Source organism: Lathyrus oleraceus, chromosome 3 (genome assembly GCF_024323335.1).
Source record: "Lathyrus oleraceus cultivar Zhongwan6 chromosome 3, CAAS_Psat_ZW6_1.0, whole genome shotgun sequence".
NCBI lineage: Eukaryota > Viridiplantae > Streptophyta > Magnoliopsida > Fabales > Fabaceae > Lathyrus > Lathyrus oleraceus.
Window position 1 is genome coordinate 383,815,456 of NC_066581.1, and position 21,437 is coordinate 383,836,892.

A 21,437-nucleotide genomic window follows, 5' to 3' on the forward strand; every position below is an offset into this window, starting at 1 on the left:
GAAGCCCGCGCGTCCACTGTTTCCGCACTTAAAATCTTATTTATGCACATAACAGCCAAATGACGTTCGCCATTATGCCTTTGGCGCTCGCCATTTGGGCTTTTTTCCAGAATAAGAGCGTTTAACGCTAATGGCGTTCGCCATTAGCCTAATGGCGTTCGCCATATCAGTTTGACGGACAGTTTTTCCAGAATAAGAGCGTTTAACGCTAATGGCGTTCGCCATTAGCCTAATGGCGTTCGCCATATCAGTTTGACGGACAGTTTTTCCAGAATAAGAGCGTTTAACGCTAATGGCGTTCGCCATTAGCCTAATGGCGTTCGCCATATCAGTTTGACGGACAGATTTCGCGTTTTAAACTCCCAGATGTGATATCGTTGTAATGTTGTTGTTGTTTTGTTGAGTTGTACGTCATGCTAGTAATGATGATGATAACATGACTATATGATGCTGTTGTTGCTATGTTGATTATGATGCATGTTTGGTGTGCATGCATTCATGAAAGGCCGATGCCTAGTGATGAACGGACTGAGTTCCAATGATGTTGTTGACTCCGGGCTTGTGGAGAGGCTTGGTTCCTTGCGGGGAACTCGGATTCTATGGTGATGAATCTGGGAGTGGTGATCCTGTAGTTGGTCACAAAATGGGTATACCGAGTCGTGTTGAGTCATGCATGGGTGTGTGCATTGCATTTGATATGTTGTTTTGTTGATGTTCATGAGTATGTTGATTATGATGATTATGATGAGCTGTGTTGGCATATGTGAAATATATTTATGTTTATATTTCTGTCGTTATATTATTATTTAATAATGTAATTCTCACCCCTTCTGCATGTGTTTATGTTCATCTATGATGAGCAATGTGCAGATAAAGAGGAGTAGCTATTGTTGAGGTTGAAGAATAAGTGTAGAGTTATTCTACAGAGTCGAGTCAAATGCTCTGGTCATGTGACACCGGGGTTATGGGATTCGATAGATAATTGGTTATTATTTACGTTGTTTATGATGACTAATATGTTGAGATGCTTTGTTGAGATAATGTTGAAACATTATTATGAATTGTTATATGATGAATGATAATATTTGTGTTGTTGTCCGCTGCGAAGTTTTAATAAAATAAATAATATGTTTTATGTTGTGATGCGATAAGTGTTATGTTGTAAGAAATGTAAACTCTTCTACATGTTGTACTCTGATAATTTATTTAAATATGTCGTTTGGGTAGAAGGGTGTTACACATATCATCAGATAAAAAGAAAATTTTCAAGGAACTCAAAGGAGTTTATTTGCAAAAAATTTCAAACATGGAAAAAACCGGAAAATTTTTTTTACCTGATATATCTGATGAGATGTTCTCATATACGATCAAAATGCTTAAATATTTTAAAGTTTGCAAATAAAACCCTCGAGTTTCTTTGAAATAAAAAACAAGCATATGCACAAACGCTTCATGCATCATTTGCATAAGCGGGTGTTTTGTTTCGGTCTCCCGTCCCGTGGTGTGACCCTGCGATCTTCATTTATTTTGAAGACGCACCTCGCCGGTACTACATTGGGTTATCTCTGCCAGAGTGATGGATCATCTTGAGCGAGGGAACTATGAACTCAAGGAGGAATCTGCCAGACAGAGTGCTTTTGGATGGATTTATTCCTGGTTAGCCACTTGTCTTCTTTCTCATACATTGATGCTGAGGATGAAGTTGGAACGCCTTTCCAAGCTTTATCTATTGGTGAGTTGATTGAGAAGAAGTCTCCTTCATTTGCTTCCTACCGTGATGCGAAACTGGCCATTGAACGTGGTGCAGTTGCTGGTTTGGGGAAGGTGATCGAGCTTGAAGACAATAGATCCCGGGCTGGCATTGGCTATTCCTCTGGGGCATTTAATGAGCAAGGTTTGTTCAAGAGTGGAGGATTCATCCATGATGATCAACCTGAAGAGGCTGTTGCTATCTTGGAAGAGGATGCAGAGGACCTGAACAATTTCGTCATTCCTGGTGGTGTCTGCCACAATTGGGTCGTTGTAGATGTTCCTACAGTCATCCATAGATCACAGTAATTGTTCACTTTGTTTAAAACCCTTCTCCCATGCCAAAAGGAGAAGTGATGACATTGTCGGCAACATTTAATACAATGATATTTTCATTCAATTAATGCATTGTTAAACATTTGTTTTTCCATTTGTTTTCACTTTTTGCTTTTGCATGAAATCAGTGATCACAAAAAACCCTGAAAAACAAGAATAAAAGCAACATTTTTCATCTGCATAATGGTTTGCTTGTTTAAATTCTAAAGTTTTTCATTATCCAAAATCATTATGCAGGGATTTCTAAACCCATTGAACATAATGATCCAACGCCATCTCCCGATCTTGAATTCCTTGTATTTGAGGTAGAGGAAGATGATGTTGAAGGGGATTCCTGATGAGATTACCCGCCTTCTTGAATATGAAAAGAAGCTCATTCAGCTGTATCATGAGAATCAGCAAAACAGTCAAACTGGGGCATTACAAATGTAATGTAAAAAAAAAAAGGGAAAGAGGGTGAAAAATGAATGAATAATCAAAAATCAAGAAAAAAATTTTAAAGAAAAGAAAAGAAAAAGTATACCCTCAAATCCCTAGTTGACTGATGCTGAATGGATTCAGAGTCGTTACGACCAGCTGAATCTGATTGAAGAGAAGCGATTGACTGCCATGTGCCATTGTCAGTTATATCAGCAGAGGATGAAGAAAGCATTCGATAAGAAGGTCAAACCTCGTGTGTTCTGAGAAGGTGACCTCGTGCTCAAGAAAGTCTTGTCTTTCGTGCCCGATTCCAGGGGCAAGTGGACTCCAAACTACGAGGGGCCATATGTTGTTAAGAGAGCCTTTTCAGGCGGTGCTTTGATGCTTACAACAATGGATGGGGAGGATTTCACTCGTCCTGTGAATTCAGATGCAGTCAAGAGATACTTTGCCTAAAAAATAAAAAGTATATGCAAATGAAAAAACAGAATAGCTCGCTAAGTTGAAAACCCGAAAGGGCGGCTTAGGCAAAAATGAGCGTCTCGGTGGAGAACCCGCAAGGGTGATCCAGGCAAAAGTTAGAGACTTGAAAAAAAAAGTATATTTGCATCCCGCTAGATTGAGTACCTCACCCTGGGGAAATCTAGGCAAAAGTTAGGGATTTGGCAAGTAACTGCATCCTGACAAGACTTTCTGTTTCACTAGCCGTCTTTTCGTCAGAGATTCTCGATTCGTCGTCAACTGAAGCTTCGAATACATCGAGATTCAAATTGGTAGAGAAAGGATCATTATGTTCAATGTAGCCCTCTTCCAATATATATCACTGATTTCAAATTTGTACAGATCTATGGAGTCTTGCCATTTGCAGGCTACCATTCCATCAAATCAATTTGAGCTTTTTTATCCAATTATTTGCACTCTTATTTGTTCAATTCAACAAATGTTTTGCATGTTTTAATTGATAAAATGTCATTGTTTTAAAACAAAGGATTCTCAAAATTTTTGTTTTAAACAAAGTGGATATTCACAATGGTGAAAGGATACTCAAGAATGTCTCAGTGCTCTCCCGAGGGTGGCATGATTTCCAACAGGTAAGACATTAGTTCATATCCCTTGCTTGGTTGTATCCTCTTTCTCCTGCTTTGTCATTGGGGTTGTTCCCCAAGCAGAGTTGGTTGTTGGGGTGTTCCCCAAGCAGAGTTTGTTGTTGGGGTTGTTCCCCAGTATAGTCGCAAGCAGAGATGTTGTTGAAGACTTCGTTTCCTTCTCCAGCAGTAGTCTCTCCCCAGTGCAGTCGCTAGCGGAGTTGTTGTTTCTCTCCTCAGCATGGTTGCTTTCCATTTTTCCCAGCTTAGTCTGCAGAATGGTTGTTGTGGCAGTTTTTGCCTGCTGAAAACTCTCTCAATCCCCAGTAGGGTCAGTTGGTGGCTCTAGCATCCCAAAGATTGGAGTGATTTCCTGATTTGCTTGTGATCCCAGTAGAGTGGCTTATTGCAGAATCTACTTGTGCGTCCGTCGGATGTACGTTCTCCCCGAGTAGAGTGGCGTGTTGCAGAATCTACTTGTGTAGTGCTTTCTCCTTCAGGGGTTTGTTCCCTAGAAGGATAGCTGACAGCTTTCCCCAGTAGAGTTGCGTGTGCAGTTAGATTCTACTTGGATGATTCTCCTGCAGTGGGTTGTTCCCAGGAGTTGTTTGGAGTTGCTTTTGCGGCAGTTCTTGTTTGTGCCGTGAACTTTTGTTTCTCAGTTGATACTGGGATCCCCTGCAGAATCTCGAGATTCTCTCGTTCCCCTACAGATTGGTCTTGGTGGTTGTTTTCCTGTTGCGACTTTCTGTACCCTGGTTGGGTTGGTTATGGATCCATTACTCAGAGATTCTGTGATATCTCTTGTTTTGCCTCCTGCAGATCTTTTCTTTTTAGCATGTGGATCTCAGCAGATTGGCTTTCCAGTTGGTTTTCCCCTGGAAGTATAGTACCGGGCGTGTGATTCCTGGGCCTGTTGTGTTAGATATGTCAATTTTGTCAGCATTCATCAAACATAAATTACGCATATTCATGCATATTCATAAAACATTCAGATATTCATGTTGCATTGTTTGACATATATCTCTTGTTTGTTGTTCTCCTGCTATGGGTGATATAGATCTTTATAGATCTCCTTAAGCAGATGTCGGGTGTTTAATCTCTCCATATAGAGTCAGCCCCGTAAGCAGAAAGCGTCTGTCTTTCCTTCTGCAGATCCCCACCGAGATTATCCTCGTGGATGACGGTTTCTTCCGTGTCCTCCCAAAAAATATATTGGGATGGATTTTCCTATTGAGTTATATCCTCATAGGATGAGTCTTGATTTAGTTTGTCTTTTCGGATCGACCCCGAATTGGCATTTGTCAAACTGTTTCTTGTGCTTCCCTGTGGAATAAATGAATGAATTGCCCAGTAACCGGCAATAATTCTTTTTATCCCCAGCGGAGTTTTTTTTTTGGGCCTCTACCCAGTAACCGGTAGTTGTAAGTCCTATGTTCCTTCTTCTTGATGGAATTTGTGGTTATATACCTTTTATTCCTCGGCAAGAGTGTTGGTTTTCTACCCAGTGGTCGGTAGTCGTAAATCCTGTTTGCCTGCTCTCCAGCAGTTTGTGGTTTGTTATAAACCCTATTATTGTTTTCCGTGCGGATTTGTGATTTTTTCCCATCCCCACGTGGAGTTGTTGGTTTTCTACCCAGTATTTGGTAGATGTAAACCCTAATTCGTGTGTATTCCCACCAGAGTATGGCTACTACCCCGTATTCGGTAGTGTGTAAGTCCTATCTCTTTTCCCCTAGCAGAGGTAACCTTTGTGGTTCGTTCTGGTTGATGGTGGATTTTGTGCTGTTGTGGTTTTATCCCCAACAGAGTTGGTGTCTCCCTGTGGAATAAGTTGAATAAGTGCTCAGTATTTGGCCTTCATTCACCCTCTCCCCAGTGGAGTTTGTGGTCTTCTACCCCGTATTCGGTAGTTGTAAATCCCATGTTTTGGTTGTTCCCCCCCGTCGGAGTTTTGTACCTTGTGGTACAGTTGGATAACTGCCGGATGCTAGCAATTTTATTCCAGCCAGAGTGTGGTTTTCTACCCCGTATTCGGTAGTTGTAAACCCTAATTTCTCTCCTTTGCAGAGTTAACCTTGTTGTTCATCCTAACCGATGATGGTTACTCGTTGTGGTTATCTTCATTCAATATTTGATGTTGATATTCCTCCCTTTGCTTGTGGATAATTGTCGGTTGCTAGCAATTGTATTCCCAGCAAGTTGTCTTCTGGATAATTGCCGTATGCTTGCAATTTTATCCATTGAAGTCTCCAGTGGGTCCTTTCACCGTTTGCTAGTGATTTGTTCCCCGGATTATTGATTGATTCTCAATATACCCCAGCTAGTCTTTGTGGATAATTGCTGTTTATGAAATTCATCCCCGGATCATTGATTTTTGTACCAATGCATCCTCAGCAGATCGCCTTTCATTTACCCGTTTGCTTGGTAATGATTGTTGCTCCTTTGATTGGTCATCTTTATATACCTAGTTTGGTATCCCGATACCTTTCTTTTCGGTCGATTTATCCTTTGTTAACCCAGTAACCGGTTGTGGATAATCTTCCATGCGAGTATGTTATCCACGTTCTGACGGTAATGGATAATATATCTCATGCACTCTTCAGTCGAAGCCTTTTGTGTTTCCCCAGTCGAGTAAGATTCGTTATTTCCCTTTTGCGGAATCGAATATTTGTTGTTTCGGATAATTGCCGGATGCTTGCAATTTATCCCCTTTGAGTTGTCTTTCGTTTACCCGTATGCTTGGTATCGATTGTCTCTCTTTTTGGTTAGTCACCTATTATATACTTCGGTATCTCTGGTGTCTTTTCCTTTCGAGTATATTATTCACGGTCTGCCAGTAATGAATAATATATCTCTTTCACTCTTTGGTTGAAATCCTTTGTTGACCTTCCCTAGTAGAGTAAGGTTCGTACTCTTTGTAGAATCGAATATTCATCCTTTAACCAGTTTGTGTTTTGGATGATGAGTGTCTTGGCATATATACCAATTCACGTTTTCGGTAGTTCGCCTATTATATACCCAGTAACCGGTATCCCTGGTGTTTCTTACCATGCGAGTGTATTATCTACGTTCTGACGGTAATAGATAATATATCTCATGCGGGTATTCTATCCACGTTCTGACGGTAATGGATATTGTATCTCATGCACTCTTTGGGTTTGTGTCCCCAGTTGAGTAAGATTCGTTTTCCCGTTGTGGATTCGAATGTCCATCCTGTAAGTTGTTTTGCTTTCTTCAAGCCCTCCTTTCGGATGATGAGTGTTTTGGCATATATACCAATTCACGTTTCGGTCGGTCACCTATTATATACCTCGGTATCCCTGGTGTTCCTTCCTTTCTGCTCCCTATTATGACCTTGGTCCCCTGTGGAGTCAGATATTCCTGAGTTGATGTACCTTTTTCAGGTCTTTCTCAAATGTTTGGTTGATTGATATCTCGCACCCTTATACCGGTCTTAGATATGCATTCTTCCTGAGTTTGTTACCCTTATACTGGTAACACCTCATTTTGTTGCTCTTCCCCGTGAGAGTCTCCTTGGTAGACACTTCTCCAGTGGATTTCCTGTTGTGATTTTACCTTTGCTGTATTGGCGTTTTCCCCAATATATGCAACTTTCCCCGACAGGGAGGTTCTTTGTGAATCTTTTCCTGGTCCGAGTCCGGATTTTTATCCGAAGTATCCTTTGCGGATAATCTGAGTCAGCTTGTGTCTTTCCAACGGATGTGTCTTCCTTTGGAAATTCGTCTGATCCCCAGTGTGAGTCCTTTACTTCCCCAGTAAAGTCTCCAGTCTGTTTTTGTTATCCCCTAACTCAGAGTCGTGTCCTGCTCACGCATTCTTTTCCTTTTATCCCCATAAGAGTCCTATTAGAGTCTCTGTTCCTGGTGAGTGTATTACTCCGATGGGTCGTCTTTTCGTCTGTGTGAACCATATCCCCACAGAGTTTGCGTTTTTTGCATGCATACATCTGCATCATGAGGTCTCTTAGGGACCAAAATTTGTCTCATTACTGTTATTTAAGCCCATTCTACCACGTCAAGATGAAGATTTCTAAACTTCATTTCTCCGGCTAGAATGACCTTAAATAGGGGCATCTGTAAGACCCCAATTTTGTCCCTAAGATCCCTCATGGCATTACATCATATCATATCATATCATATCATTGCCTCAAGGATCATTGTGCACCTTGCTTGCCTCTTAGTGGGTGGGTTATCATGTGAGTGTGATTCTTGATCACCAAGCATGTATTGCATTTGTATATCATTGCTTTTATTTCAATCACTAACCAAAAGTACAAAAATATTATCATCTAACCTTGTTACTTGCAGATGAAGCAATTAGGTCAAATCAGTCAAAATCAGCCATTGAGCAATGGATGGTGGCCATTCTTGAAGAATTTGGGCACCATGATCATTCATCAAGAGTTCATATGAGTTGTGACATCATTTGGAATCAAGATCTCAGGTGGAAGAGGCTTGAAATTCATCAAAGCATGACTCACTCAACCAAAACCCTAGCAAAGTCAACTATGGTCAACTGTGCATTTAATCAGGGATTTGATGGTGGGAGATGGTTTGAGAGACCTTATTCATGTCCATACAAGTCTCATATAACATGTCAAACATCATCATTGAGGAATTGGAGGTCAGACAAAAAGTTGCCAAAAATAGCAAGTGACCTGTAATTTCCAACTACCAAAAATGGAAAGGTCTTCTCCTCAACTTTACATCATCAAGCAAGCTTCAAATCAAAATTTGTCCAACATGAAAGTTGAATATCTTGCTCTTACCTTTCCAAAAAGTCCAAGAACATCCATTTCTCATGTGTGGTTGGCAAGTTATGATCAAATCATTTTCAAGAAAAGTTGAACTTCAAGAAGGCATAACTCTTGAACCAAATGGCCAATTCATGTGATTCTTTTTTGAGAAAACTCCATTTGACATGAGCTATCATAATCCATCATTACATTTCATCAAAAATCATCACATAAAAAGTCCATTTTTCAAGTGACTTCATTTAAATTTTGGTGGGAAAAAAGGTCATTTTGAAAAGTACACACAATTTTCATGCCAAACCAATTGCAATGGCCTTAAAACAGAAATTTGGATTTGCTGCAAGTGGAATTTTACTGTTCCATTGGTTACATTTGAAAAAGGGCATTTTGGCCAAATTCCATTAACATGCCAATTTCACTAATCCAATTCATTTTGGCTAATCATGTTTAACAAGTGATTAACAGGTGGTATAAAGTCCTAATTCTAACAGAATTCATAATCAACAATCACAATCTCAGATCCAAACTTTTTTTCATTTCAATTTCTCTCAAATTCTCTCAAATTTTTCTCAACTTCTTCCATCGATTTTCATCATTTTTCTTGCTTGCTCCTTGCTCTAACCATCATATGCAGGCGTTGTGAAGATCTGTTGAAGAGGAATGGTGAAGAATTCTTGAAGATTGTGGCTGTTGAAAGTTGAAGATGCACATGGCAGTTGGAGATTTCTGCGAATTCAAGCTGTGTTGAGCTAAAGTCTTGATTCCATACACTCATCCAAGCATCATTGAGCACCTGTTTCATATTTCCAAGCTTCGAATCCAACAAATCAAGTTTCTGCATCTTCATCAAGGTGAAATTCGATTGCTCTAATTCTGCCAATTGTCATGTGTATCTGATAGATCTTTTGTTGCTGATTATCATGAACTTTAAATCGTGTTAAACCATGCTATAATGAGAGAGAACGGTTGATTTGAAATTTGATGAGTGATCCTTGATCTTTTCGATTCACGCTTGATTTGGTGTTTTTGGATGTGTTAATTGTTGTTTGTTCATGCCTAATGTTGGATCTTTGAAATGCCATGCTCGATTCACGTTTCTGGAACATTTCGTTTTTGCTGGAAAATTGTGCATGAAGTTCATGAAGATCTTCATGCTGTTCTTCATTCTGGAAATTTTCCTGCGGATTTTGCCGCAACCTTCATCGCGCTTGCCACGGCTTTTCCTGCGGATTCGCGTGTGTTTCCTGCGGATTCACGCGATGCATGCATGCTGCATGCGCTAGGGTTCCGGTCTAAACGACCGCGTTTTGCTTCATGGCGCGTTTTCTCATTTTGAATTCACACGCGGTTCGATCCCGCCCCATGACACTTTCATTTTTTTTAGCTTTTGGCATTTTATTCAATTGTCTTCACATATCCATATGCCTTCCATTCATCATTTTTAATTTCTCATCACATGAAGAAAATCATAACTCTCTCAATAATAATCCATTTCACATGAGATTTTTTCCACCATGATCTTTGTGATGTCCTTTACTTTTTGATGATTTTTAATGAATTTGTGCACGGCTGGAAAAAATAATGGCCTAGAGTTTATGTTCATATGTCATTTCTTGCATATAGCTTGCCATTTTGTTTGTGAAATTCTGATGCTTGATCCAAAATTCTTGAAATTTTACATGTGTAATCTTGACTCATTCTTGGTCATTTTGGTATATTGTTTGTGATTTTTGTATTTCTGGATTGTGAGATATGATGTGATCTTTGGAGGTGTGACAATGTATGTCACACCATTTCTTGTTCATGTTCTTGATTTTCTTTGCCATGCCTATTGAACTTGAATTGATCTGGATTTTTGCATGTTGATACTTATGGATGTTAAGTTTGCTTGTGATTTTCCCTGGAATTTTTTGAATGCATTTTCTATTTGTTTGAGAATATTTCCCCTGTTTGACCAATTGTGAACCTTTTGTGAGTCATGACCTCATATGTTTTGTGAAATTCTTGTGGTTTATTGGATGGACTTGAAATTTGGCATGTGTATTATAGACATCTTGAAGTTTGCCATGGCTTTGATCTCATTCATTTATCATGTTTGGTTCCTGTTTTATGCTTGTTTGAAATTGATGCATGATTTAGTGCCTTGTATGAGCTTGTTTGAACATTCCTTGACTTGTTGATTTTAATTGACATACTTGCACATATCCAAATGACATGATTTTTGGTGTGTTGCTCATTCAATGTGTTCTGATTAAGCATGATTGTTCTTGGAATTTATTGAGCTATTGTGGTATTGATATGCTTGTGTTCATTCTGTTTACACCAATGTGATTCCAACTTGCCTAGTTTGACATGATTTGCTTATGAAATGGAATTGGTGTATAGTTTTGATATGGGACCAATTGGACTTTATTCTTATTTGATTAATCTTGATTTTGATCAATTTTCATGTTCTGTTTTGGTTCATTCCTCCTCCTTTGACCCTAGGCTTTGGCCTAAGGGTTTACTTCTCATGTTTGAGTTTGATTTTCAGGTTGAAGAAGCAAATGCTTTAAAGGAGATCAATTCAAGTTGATTGAGTTTGGTTTATTTGATTGTTATGGACTAACTTGGTTTGTTTTGTAGGATGCTAGCTCATTTGATTTGAGTTTGTGCTTTGCACATGTGATTGATTGTGTTGACTGTTGGTTCTTATCCTGTCTGTTTTGACTTTGTGATTGAGTACTGATTATATTTGATTGATTTCAGGTACCTTAGTTGCTATAGTTCCTTGTGAACTTGCTATTGCTTTGCTTTTCTTAAGCATTGAGGTAGAATCTCTTGTCTCCATGTAGTCTGGAAGACCTGGCTTGTTACTTAGTCAGGCACCTGTCTGAAGTCCTCCTTAAGAGGCAATGTTTGTGATTGTTTATCTTTGTCCCCAAGCAGGAAAAGTCCTTTTGATAAGGCAATTGGTAGATAGAAGAGATGTATAGTCCATCTCCTACTACTCTGTGTGTCACTCACCTTGCTCACACCACATGTGTTGATGCATAGTGAGTAAAAACCCAAGATCTATCGAGTCATTAACTTGTGGAGAGAGTTCCAACTTTCTGAACTCCCACACCTTCTGATATTCAATGCTCTCCCTGACCAGGGATAAGAGCAATGAGGCACATCCCTCATATCCTTTCATCTGCTTCACCTTGGCTCTCAATGTCAAGGTTAAGAGCACCATTCACCCTATTCCAGTTGACTTTAAAGTCTAACCCTTGCTTGAGCCTAATTGCTTGGTTATAGTGTGTGCTAAATGACTTTGTTTGATTGATTGCCTACTTCATCTGCACATGTTTGCTTGTTTGCCTTTGTGCATTTATCATCATTGATTGTTCATTATTGCATGATCATCATTTCATATCTTTGTGATCCATCTATGGTTTACCCATTGAAGACAACAGTAAGTCCATTAATTGGCTATTGTTCCTATGATTTGGAAGGGATAGAGTGTAAGACCATTTCATTTGGCCACTTATGTCCATTGCTTAAATGCTTGTTTGTTTGTTGTATGTGAGGATGCAAGTGTAAGACCATGTTATTGGCATTTGTTATTCCTATGATCATTTGTTGGAGATTAGAGTAAGCCCAGATAGATTGGCATCTGACATCCATGTTTTGTTTTATTTTAGGAGACCGGTGTAAATCCATCTATTGGTATCTGGTATCCACCTTTGTTTGTGAGATTGGAGTAAGTCCATTCATTGGCTTCCGGTATCATTGTTTGTTTTAGGAGATTGGTGTAAATCCATTTATTGGTATCCGGTATCCGCTTTTGTTTGTGAGATTGGTATAAGTCCATTGATGGCATCCGGTATCACCTTTCTTTTATTTGCTTACTTGTTTTGTTGCTTCATTCCTAAGGACACACTTGAATCATCTTCTATATGATCTCAAGAGGTGAACCTTTCTAGGAAGTTTTACACTCCATTCTCCACACCCTCTTTGTCCTAAACCTTTTCACATGTTGCTTCAAAACTTTGACTATTGTGCAAACATCTCATGTCTTTTCAAATTAGAAACCTGGACCCTAAGTCCTTGACGTTTCAAACTCCATTTCATAACACTTCTTTGAATCAATCTTAATCATACCTTAACCATATTTTGTGAATATTCATAATCAATTAACTTCACCCATTCCATTGTTTTGTGGCTCTGTCCATTGTTAATATGTTTTACACATTAGCCATAGGTTTCAATTACCATAGTGGTTGATGTAAATCTTACCTTATCCTTAGTGAGTTGATTGTAAGTCTTCCATACTTATTATAGGGTTAACCCCTCACTAGTATGTTGAAGCCGTCCTCGCATGGTGGATTGTCGATTCAGGTTGAGTTTTCTCCCATTGGTAATGAAAAGCCTTGATGCTTGTGTTTTAAAATGAATTCACAAATTTTTGGAAATCTTTTAGCCGAACTACGGCGTTTTGATCCTTTACCTTTGTATGGAAAGGTACGTAGGCAACGGGTTCATCCGTTCAAACACAAAAATAATAAAATTGTACATTCTTTTCTCATCTTCCCATTCATGTTTGCACAATATGTCATAAACAAATAAACTTTTTCTTATACAACATGTGTGAAAAGGGCTCCCTAGGAGTACCTAGGACGTTTTGGGTGCCTAACACCTTCCCATTGCGTAATTTACCCCTTACCCAGATTCTCTTATCTTTTCATTAGTTTTCTACGTGTAAAACTTCTTAGGCTTTTGTTCGCTTTTTAGCCAGTCCTTTGGATAAATAAAAGTGCGGTGGCAACTCGATTTCTTTGTATGCTTTGCTTATGGTTTAATCAATAAATCATATAGCGACGAATACACCGCTACAGAAAAGTGGCGACTCTGCTGGGGATAACATTAGACCTTCCCTGATGGTATTGCCTACTTTTCACCCTTGTTGTATGATATTTGTTTATGTGTTATTTGACATATTTTTTTGTACAATTTGGGATAACTGTATTGATTGTAATGTTTGAATTGCTTGATATACAATTGCTGATTGCTTTGGTGATCTCTGTGAGATGAGTTCTATACCCGAACTCGAGTGCACTCTAGGATAGGAGAATGGCATAGTCTTGTTGACTGGTGTGGAGTATTCCTTAGCCAGTTGACTTGCGAGTCCATTCACTTGGTGGAGGTCATGTTGGATTAATAATGTCATACAAGTTATTTGTGGTTAGGTATTATTCTTTCAATCACGTGCCTTAGAAGCCAAGGACCTTAGTTTACCAAGCCCGTCTTGGCCTATTTTTAGGACGTAGTGCGGAGGTCATTCAGATGTAAGATCTGATGCGATTTTTACGCGATACTACACTCATAAGAGTCTCTCTTGAGAACATTTTTGGAATACGAGTATTCGTTCCTCTGATAATATCCGAGAGATGGGACGATGATTATGGGAACCTCTGGTAGAACATATCTGGCAGGTTTAAACCCTAGTACACTCCCTTTGGGTGGTTCTTAACCGAGACTCCATGCTCGTGACTCTCAGCAAACCCGTGATTCGTGGTTGAGTCGTTCAGACAACCTTAATATCAATGGAACCTGGGTGTTGATAAGGTAAAACCCAAATCCACCAAAATGGATGATTGATATTAAGGATGATTGAGCCGGTTCATGTATCGTTAATATCAATGGAACTTGGGTGTTGATAAGGTGAAAACCAGAATCCACCAAAATGGATGATTGATATTAAGGATACTATGAGCTTTCCCATGACCTTTGTCTGGTGTGACTTGCTTGATCCTTGAGTGTGATTGTTGCATTCATACATTCATGCATTCATCTGCATCCATATCATCAGATAAAAAGAAAATTTTCAAGGAACTCAAAGGAGTTTATTTGCAAAAAATTTCAAACATGGAAAAAACCGGAAAAAAATTTTTACCTGATATATCTGATGAGATGTTCTCATATACGATCAAAATGCTTAAATATTTCAAAGTTTGCAAATAAAACCCTCGAGTTTCTTTGAAATAAAAAACAAGCATATGCACAAACGCTTCATGCATCATTTGCATAAGCGAGTGTTTTGTTCCGGTCTCCCGTCCCGTGGTCTGACCCTGCGATCTTCATTTATTTTGAAGACGCACCTCGCCGGTACTACATTGGGTTATCTCTGCCAGAGTGATGGATCATCTTGAGCGAGGGAACTATGAACTCAAGGAGGAATCTGCCAGACAGAGTGCTTTTGGATGGATTTATTCCTGGTTAGCCACTTGTCTTCTTTCTCATACATTGATGCTGAGGATGAAGTTGGAACGCCTTTCCAAGCTTTATCTATTGGTGAGCTGATTGAGAAGAAGTCTCCTTCATTTGCTTCCTACCGTGATGCGAAACTGGCCATTGAACGTGGTGCAGTTGCTGGTTTGGGGAAGGTGATCGAGCTTGAAGACAATAGATCTCGGGCTGGCATTGGCTATTCCTCTGGGGCACTTAATGAGCAAGGTTTGTTCAAGAGTGGAGGATTCATCCATGATGATCAACCTGAAGAGGTTGTTGCTATCTTGGAAGAGGATGCAGAGGACCTGAACAATTTCGTCATTCCTGGTGGTGTCTGCCACAATTGGGTCGTTGTAGATGTTCCTACAGTCATCCATAGATCACAGTAATTGTTCACTTTGTTTAAAACCCTTCTCCCATGCCAAAAGGAGAAGTGATGACATTGTCGGCAGCATTTAATACAATGATATTTTCATTCAATTAATGCATTGTTAAACATTTGTTTTTCCATTTGTTTTCACTTTTTGCTTTTGCATGAAATCAGTGATCACAAAAAACCCTGAAAAACAAGAATAAAAGCAACATTTTTCATCTGCATAATGGTTTGCTTGTTTAAATTCTAAAGTTTTTCATTATCCAAAATCATTATGCAGGGATTTCTAAACCCATTGAACATAATGATCCAACGCCATCTCCCAATCTTGAATTCCTTGTATTTGAGGCAGAGGAAGATGATGTTGAAGGGGATTCCTGATGAGATTACCCGCCTTCTTGAATATGAAAAGAAGCTCATTCAGCTGTATCATGAGAATCAGCAAAACAGTCAAACTGGGCCATTACAAATGTAATGTAAAAAAAAAAAGGGAAAGAGGGTGAAAAATGAATGAATAATCAAAAATCAAGAAAAAAATTTTAAAGAAAAGAAAAGAAAAAGTATACCCTCAAATCCCTAGTTGACTGATGCTGAATGGATTCAGAGTCGTTACGACCAACTGAATCTGATTGAAGAGAAGCGATTGACTGCCATGTGCCATTGTCAGTTATATCAGCAGAGGATGAAGAAAGCATTCGATAAGAAGGTCAAACCTCGTGTGTTCTGAGAAGGTGACCTCGTGCTCAAGAAAGTCTTGTCTTTCGTGCCCGATTCCAGGGGCAAGTGGACTCCAAACTACGAGGGTCCATATGTTGTTAAGAGAGCCTTTTCAGGCGGTGCTTTGATGCTTACAACAATGGATGGGGAGGATTTCACTCGTCCTGTGAATTCAGATGCAGTCAAGAGATACTTTGCCTAAAAAATAAAAAGTATATGCAAATGAAAAAAACAGAATAGCTCGCTAAGTTGAAAACCCGAAAGGGCGACTTAGGCAAAAATGAGCGTCTCGGTGGAGAACCCGCAAGGGTGATCCAGGCAAAAGTTAGAGACTTGAAAAAAAAAGTATATTTGCATCCCGCTAGATTGAGTACCTCACCCTGGGGAAATCTAGGCAAAAGTTAGGGATTTGGCAAGTAACTGCATCCTGACAAGACTTTCTGTTTCACTAGCCGTCTTTTCGTCAGAGATTCTCGATTCGTCGTCAACTGAAGCTTCGAATACATCGAGATTCAAATTGGTAGAGAAAGGATCATTATGTTCAATGTAGCCCTCTTCCAATATATATCACTGATTTCAAATTTGTACAGATCTATGGAGTCTTGCCATTTGCAGGCTACCATTCCATCAAATCAATTTGAGCTTTTTTATCCAATTATTTGCACTCTTATTTGTTCAATTCAACAAATGTTTTGCATGTTTTAATTGATAAAATGTCATTGTTTTAAAACAAAGGATTCTCAAAATTTTTGTTTTAAACAAAGTGGATATTCACAATGGTGAAAGGATACTCAAGAATGTCTCAGTGCTCTCCCGAGGGTGGCATGATTTCCAACAGGTAAGACATTAGTTCATATCCCTTGCTTGGTTGTATCCTCTTTCTCCTGCTTTGTCATTGGGGTTGTTCCCCAAGCAGAGTTGGTTGTTGGGGTGTTCCCCAAGCAGAGTTTGTTGTTGGGGTTGTTCCCCAGTATAGTCGCAAGCAGAGATGTTGTTGAAGACTTCGTTTCCTTCTCCAGCAGTAGTCTCTCCCCAGTGCAGTCGCTAGCGGAGTTGTTGTTTCTCTCCTCAGCATGGTTGCTTTCCATTTTTCCCAGCTTAGTCTGCAGAATGGTTGTTGTGGCAGTTTTTGCCTGCTGAAAACTCTCTCAATCCCCAGTAGGGTCAGTTGGTGGCTCTAGCATCCCAAAGATTGGAGTGATTTCCTGATTTGCTTGTGATCCCAGTAGAGTGGCTTATTGCAGAATCTACTTGTGCGTCCGTCGGATGTACGTTCTCCCCGAGTAGAGTGGCGTGTTGCAGAATCTACTTGTGTAGTGCTTTCTCCTTCAGGGGTTTGTTCCCTAGAAGGATAGCTGACAGCTTTCCCCAGTAGAGTTGCGTGTGCAGTTAGATTCTACTTGGATGATTCTCCTGCAGTGGGTTGTTTCCCGGAGTTGTTTGGAGTTGCTTTTGCGGCAGTTCTTGTTTGTGCCGTGAACTTTTGTTTCTCAGTTGATACTGGGATCCCCTGCAGAATCTCGAGATTCTCTCGTTCCCCTACAAATTGGTCTTGGTGGTTGTTTGCTTGTTGTGACTTTCTGTACCCTGGTTGGGTTGGTTATGGATCCATTACTCAGAGATTCTGTGATATCTCTTATTTTGCCTCCCGCAGATCTTTGCTTTTTAGCATGTGGATCTCAGCAGATTGGCTTTCCAGTTGGTTTTCCCCTGGAAGTATAGTACCGGGCGTGTGATTCCTGGGCCTGTTGTGTTAGATATGTCTGTTTTGTCAGCATTCATCAAACATAAATTACGCATATTCATGCATATTCATAAAACATTCAGATATTCATGTTGCATTATTTGCCATATATCTCTTGTTTGTTGTTCTCCTGCTATGGGTGATATAGATCTTTATAGATCTCCTTAAGCAGATGTCGGGTGTTTAATCTCTCCATATAGAGTCAGCCCCGTAAGCAGAAAGCGTCTGTCTTTCCTTCTGCAGTTCCCCACCGAGATTATCCTCGTGGATGACGGTTTCTTCCGTGTCCTCCCAACAAATATATTGGGATGGATTTTCCTATTGAGTTATATCCTCATAGGATGAGTCTTGATTTAGTTTGTCTTTTCGGATCGACCCCGAATTGGCATTTGTCAAACTGTTTCTTGTGCTTCCCTGTGGAATAAATGAATGAACTGCTCAGTAACCGGCAATAATTCTTTTTATCCCCAGCGGAGTTTTTTTTTTGGGCCTCTACTCAGTAACCGGTAGTTGTAAGTCCTATGTTCCTTCTTCTTGATGGAATTTGTGGTTATATACCTGTTATTCCTCGGCAAGAGTGTTGGTTTTCTACCCAGTGGTCGGTAGTCGTAAATCCTGTTTGCCTGCTCTCCAGCAGTTTGTGGTTTGTTATAAACCCTATTATTGTTTTCCGTGCGGATTTGTGATTTTTTCCCATCCCCACGTGGAGTTGTTGGTTTTCTACCCAGTATTCGGTAGATGTAAACCCTAATTCGTGTGTATTCCCACCAGAGTATGGCTACTACCCCGTATTCGGTAGTGTGTAAGTCCTATCTCTTTTCCCCTAGCAGAGGTAACCTTTGTGGTTCGTTCTGGTTGATGGTGGATTTTGTGCTATTGTGGTTTTATCCCCAACAGAGTTGGTGTCTCTCTGTGGAATAAGTTGAATAAGTGCTCAGTATTTGGCCTTCATTCACCCTCTCCCCAGTGGAGTCTGTGGTCTTCTACCCCGTATTCGGTAGTTGTAAATCCCATGTTTTGGTTGTTCCCCCCCGTCGGAGTTTTGTACCTTGTGGTACAGTTGGATAATTGTCGGATGCTAGCAATTTTATTCCAGCCAGAGTGTGGTTTTCTACCCCGTATTCGGTAGTTGTAAACCCTAATTTCTCTCCTTTGCAGAGTTAACCTTGTTGTTCATCCTAATCGATGATGGTTACTCGTTGTGGTTATCTTCATTCAATATTTGATGTTGATATTCCTCCCTTTGCTTGTGGATAATTGCCGGTTGCTAGTAATTGTATTCCCAGCAAGTTGTCTTCTGGATAATTGCCGTATGCTTGCAATTTTATCCTTTGAAGTCGCCAGTGGGTCCTTTCACCGTTTGCTAGTGATTTGTTCCCCGGATTATTGATTGATTCTCAATATACCCCAGCTAGTCTTTGTGGATAATTGTTGTTTATGCAATTCATCCCCGGATCATTGATTTTTGTACCAATGCATCCTCAGCAGATCGCCTTTCATTTACCCGTTTGCTTGGTAATGATTGTTGCTCCTTTGATTGGTCATCTTTATATACCTAGTTTGGTATCCCGATACCTTTCTTTTCGGTCGATTTATCCTTTGTTAACCTAGTAACCGGTTGTGGATAATCTTCCATGCGAGTATGTTATCCACGTTCTGACGGTAATGGATAATATATCTCATGCACTCTTCAGTCGAAGCCTTTTGTGTTTCCCCAGTCGAGTAAGATTCGTTATTTCCCTTTTGCGGAATCGAATATTTGTTGTTTCGGATAATTGCCGGATGCTTGCAATTTATCCCCTTTGAGTTGTCTTTCGTTTACCCGTATGCTTGGTATCGATTGTCTCTCTTTTTGGCTAGTCACCTATTATATACTTCGGTATCTCTGGTGTCTTTTCCTTTCGAGTATATTATTCACGGTCTGCCGGTAATGAATAATATATCTCTTTCACTCTTTGGTTGAAATCCTTTGTTGATCTTCCCCAGTAGAGTAAGGTTCGTACTCTTTGTAGAATCGAATATCCTTCCTTTAACCAGTTTGTGTTTTGGATGATGAGTGTCTTGGCATATATACCAATTCACGTTTTCGGTAGTTCGCCTATTATATACCCAGTAACCGGTATCCCTGGTGTTTCTTACCATGCGAGTGTATTATCTACGTTCTGACGGTAATAGATAATATATCTCATGCGGGTATTCTATCCACGTTCTGACGGTAATTGTTATTGTATCTCATGCACTCTTTGGGTTTGTGTCCCCAGTTGAGTAAGATTCGTTTTCCCGTTGTGGATTCGAATGTCCATCCTGTAAGTTGTTTTGCTTTTTTCAAGCCCTCCTTTCGGATGATGAGTGTTTTGGCATATATACCAATTCACGTTTCGGTCGGTCACCTATTATATACCTCGGTATCCCTGGTGTTCCTTCCTTTCTGCTCCTTATTATGACCTTGGTCCCCTGTGGAGTCAGATATTCCTGAGTTGATGTACCTTTTTCAGGTCTTTCTCAGATGTTTGGTTGATTGATATCTCGCACCCTTATACCGGTCTTAGATATGCATTCTTCCTGAGTTTGTTACCCTTATACTGGTAACACCTCATTTTGTTGCTCTTCCCCGTGAGAGTCTCTTTGGTAGACACTTCTCCAGTGGATTTCCTGTTGTGATTTTACCTTTGCTGTATTGGCGTTTTCCCCAATATATGCAACTTTCCCCGGCAGGGAGGTTCTTTGTGAATCTTTTCCTGGTCCGAGTCCGGGTTTTTATCCGAAGTATCCTTTGTGGATAATCCGAATCAGCTTGTGTCTTTCCAACGGATGTGTCTTCCTTTGGAAATTCGTCTGATCCCCAGTGTGAGTCCTTTACTTCCCCAGTAAAGTCTCCAGTCTGTTTTTGTTATCCCCTAACTCAGAGTCGTGTCCTGCTCACGCATTCTTTTCCTTTTATCCCCATAAAAGTCCTATTAGAGTCTCTGTTCCTGGTGAGTGTATTACTCCGATGGGTCGTCTTTTCGTCTGTGTGAACCATATCCCCACAGAGTTTGCGTTTTTTGCATGCATACATCTGCATCATGAGGTCTCTTAGGGACCAAAATTTGTCTCATTACTGTTATTTAAGCCCATTCTACCACGTCAAGATGAAGATTTCTAAACTTCATTTCTTCGGCTAGAATGACCTTAAATAGGGGCATCTGTAAGACCCCAATTTTGTCCCTAAGATCCCTCATGGCATTACATCATATCATATCATATCATATCATTGCCTCAAGGATCATTGTGCACCTTGCTTGCCTCTTAGTGGGTGGGTTATCATGTGAGTGTGATTCTTGATCACCAAGCATGTATTGCATTTGTATATCATTGCTTTTATTTCAATCACTAACCAAAAGTACAAAAATATTGTCATCTAACCTTGTTACTTGCAGATGAAGCAATTAGGTCAAATCAGTCAAAATCAGCCATTGAGCAATGGATGGTGGCCATTCTTGAAGAATTTGGACACCATGATTATTCATCAAGAGTTCATATGAGTTGTGACATCATTTGGAATCAAGATCTCAAGTGGAAGAGGCTTGAAATTCATCAAAGCATGGCTCACTCAACCAAAACCCTAGCAAAGTCAACTATGGTCAACTGTGCATTTAATCAGGGATTTGATGGTGGGAGATGGTTTGAGAGACCTTATTCATGTCCATACAAGTCTCATATAACATGTCAAACATCATCATTAAGGAATTGGAGGTCAGACAAAAAGTTTCCAAAAATAGCAAGTGACCTGTAATTTCCAACTGCCAAAAATGGAAAGGTCTTCTCCTTAACTTTACATCATCAAGAAAGCTTCAAATCAAAATTTGTCCAACATGAAAGTTGAAGATCTTGCTCTTACCTTTCCAAAAAGTCTAAGAACATCCATTTCTCATGTGTGGTTGGCAAGTTATGATCAAATCATTTTCAAGAAAAGTTAAACTTCAAGAAGGCATAACTCTTGAA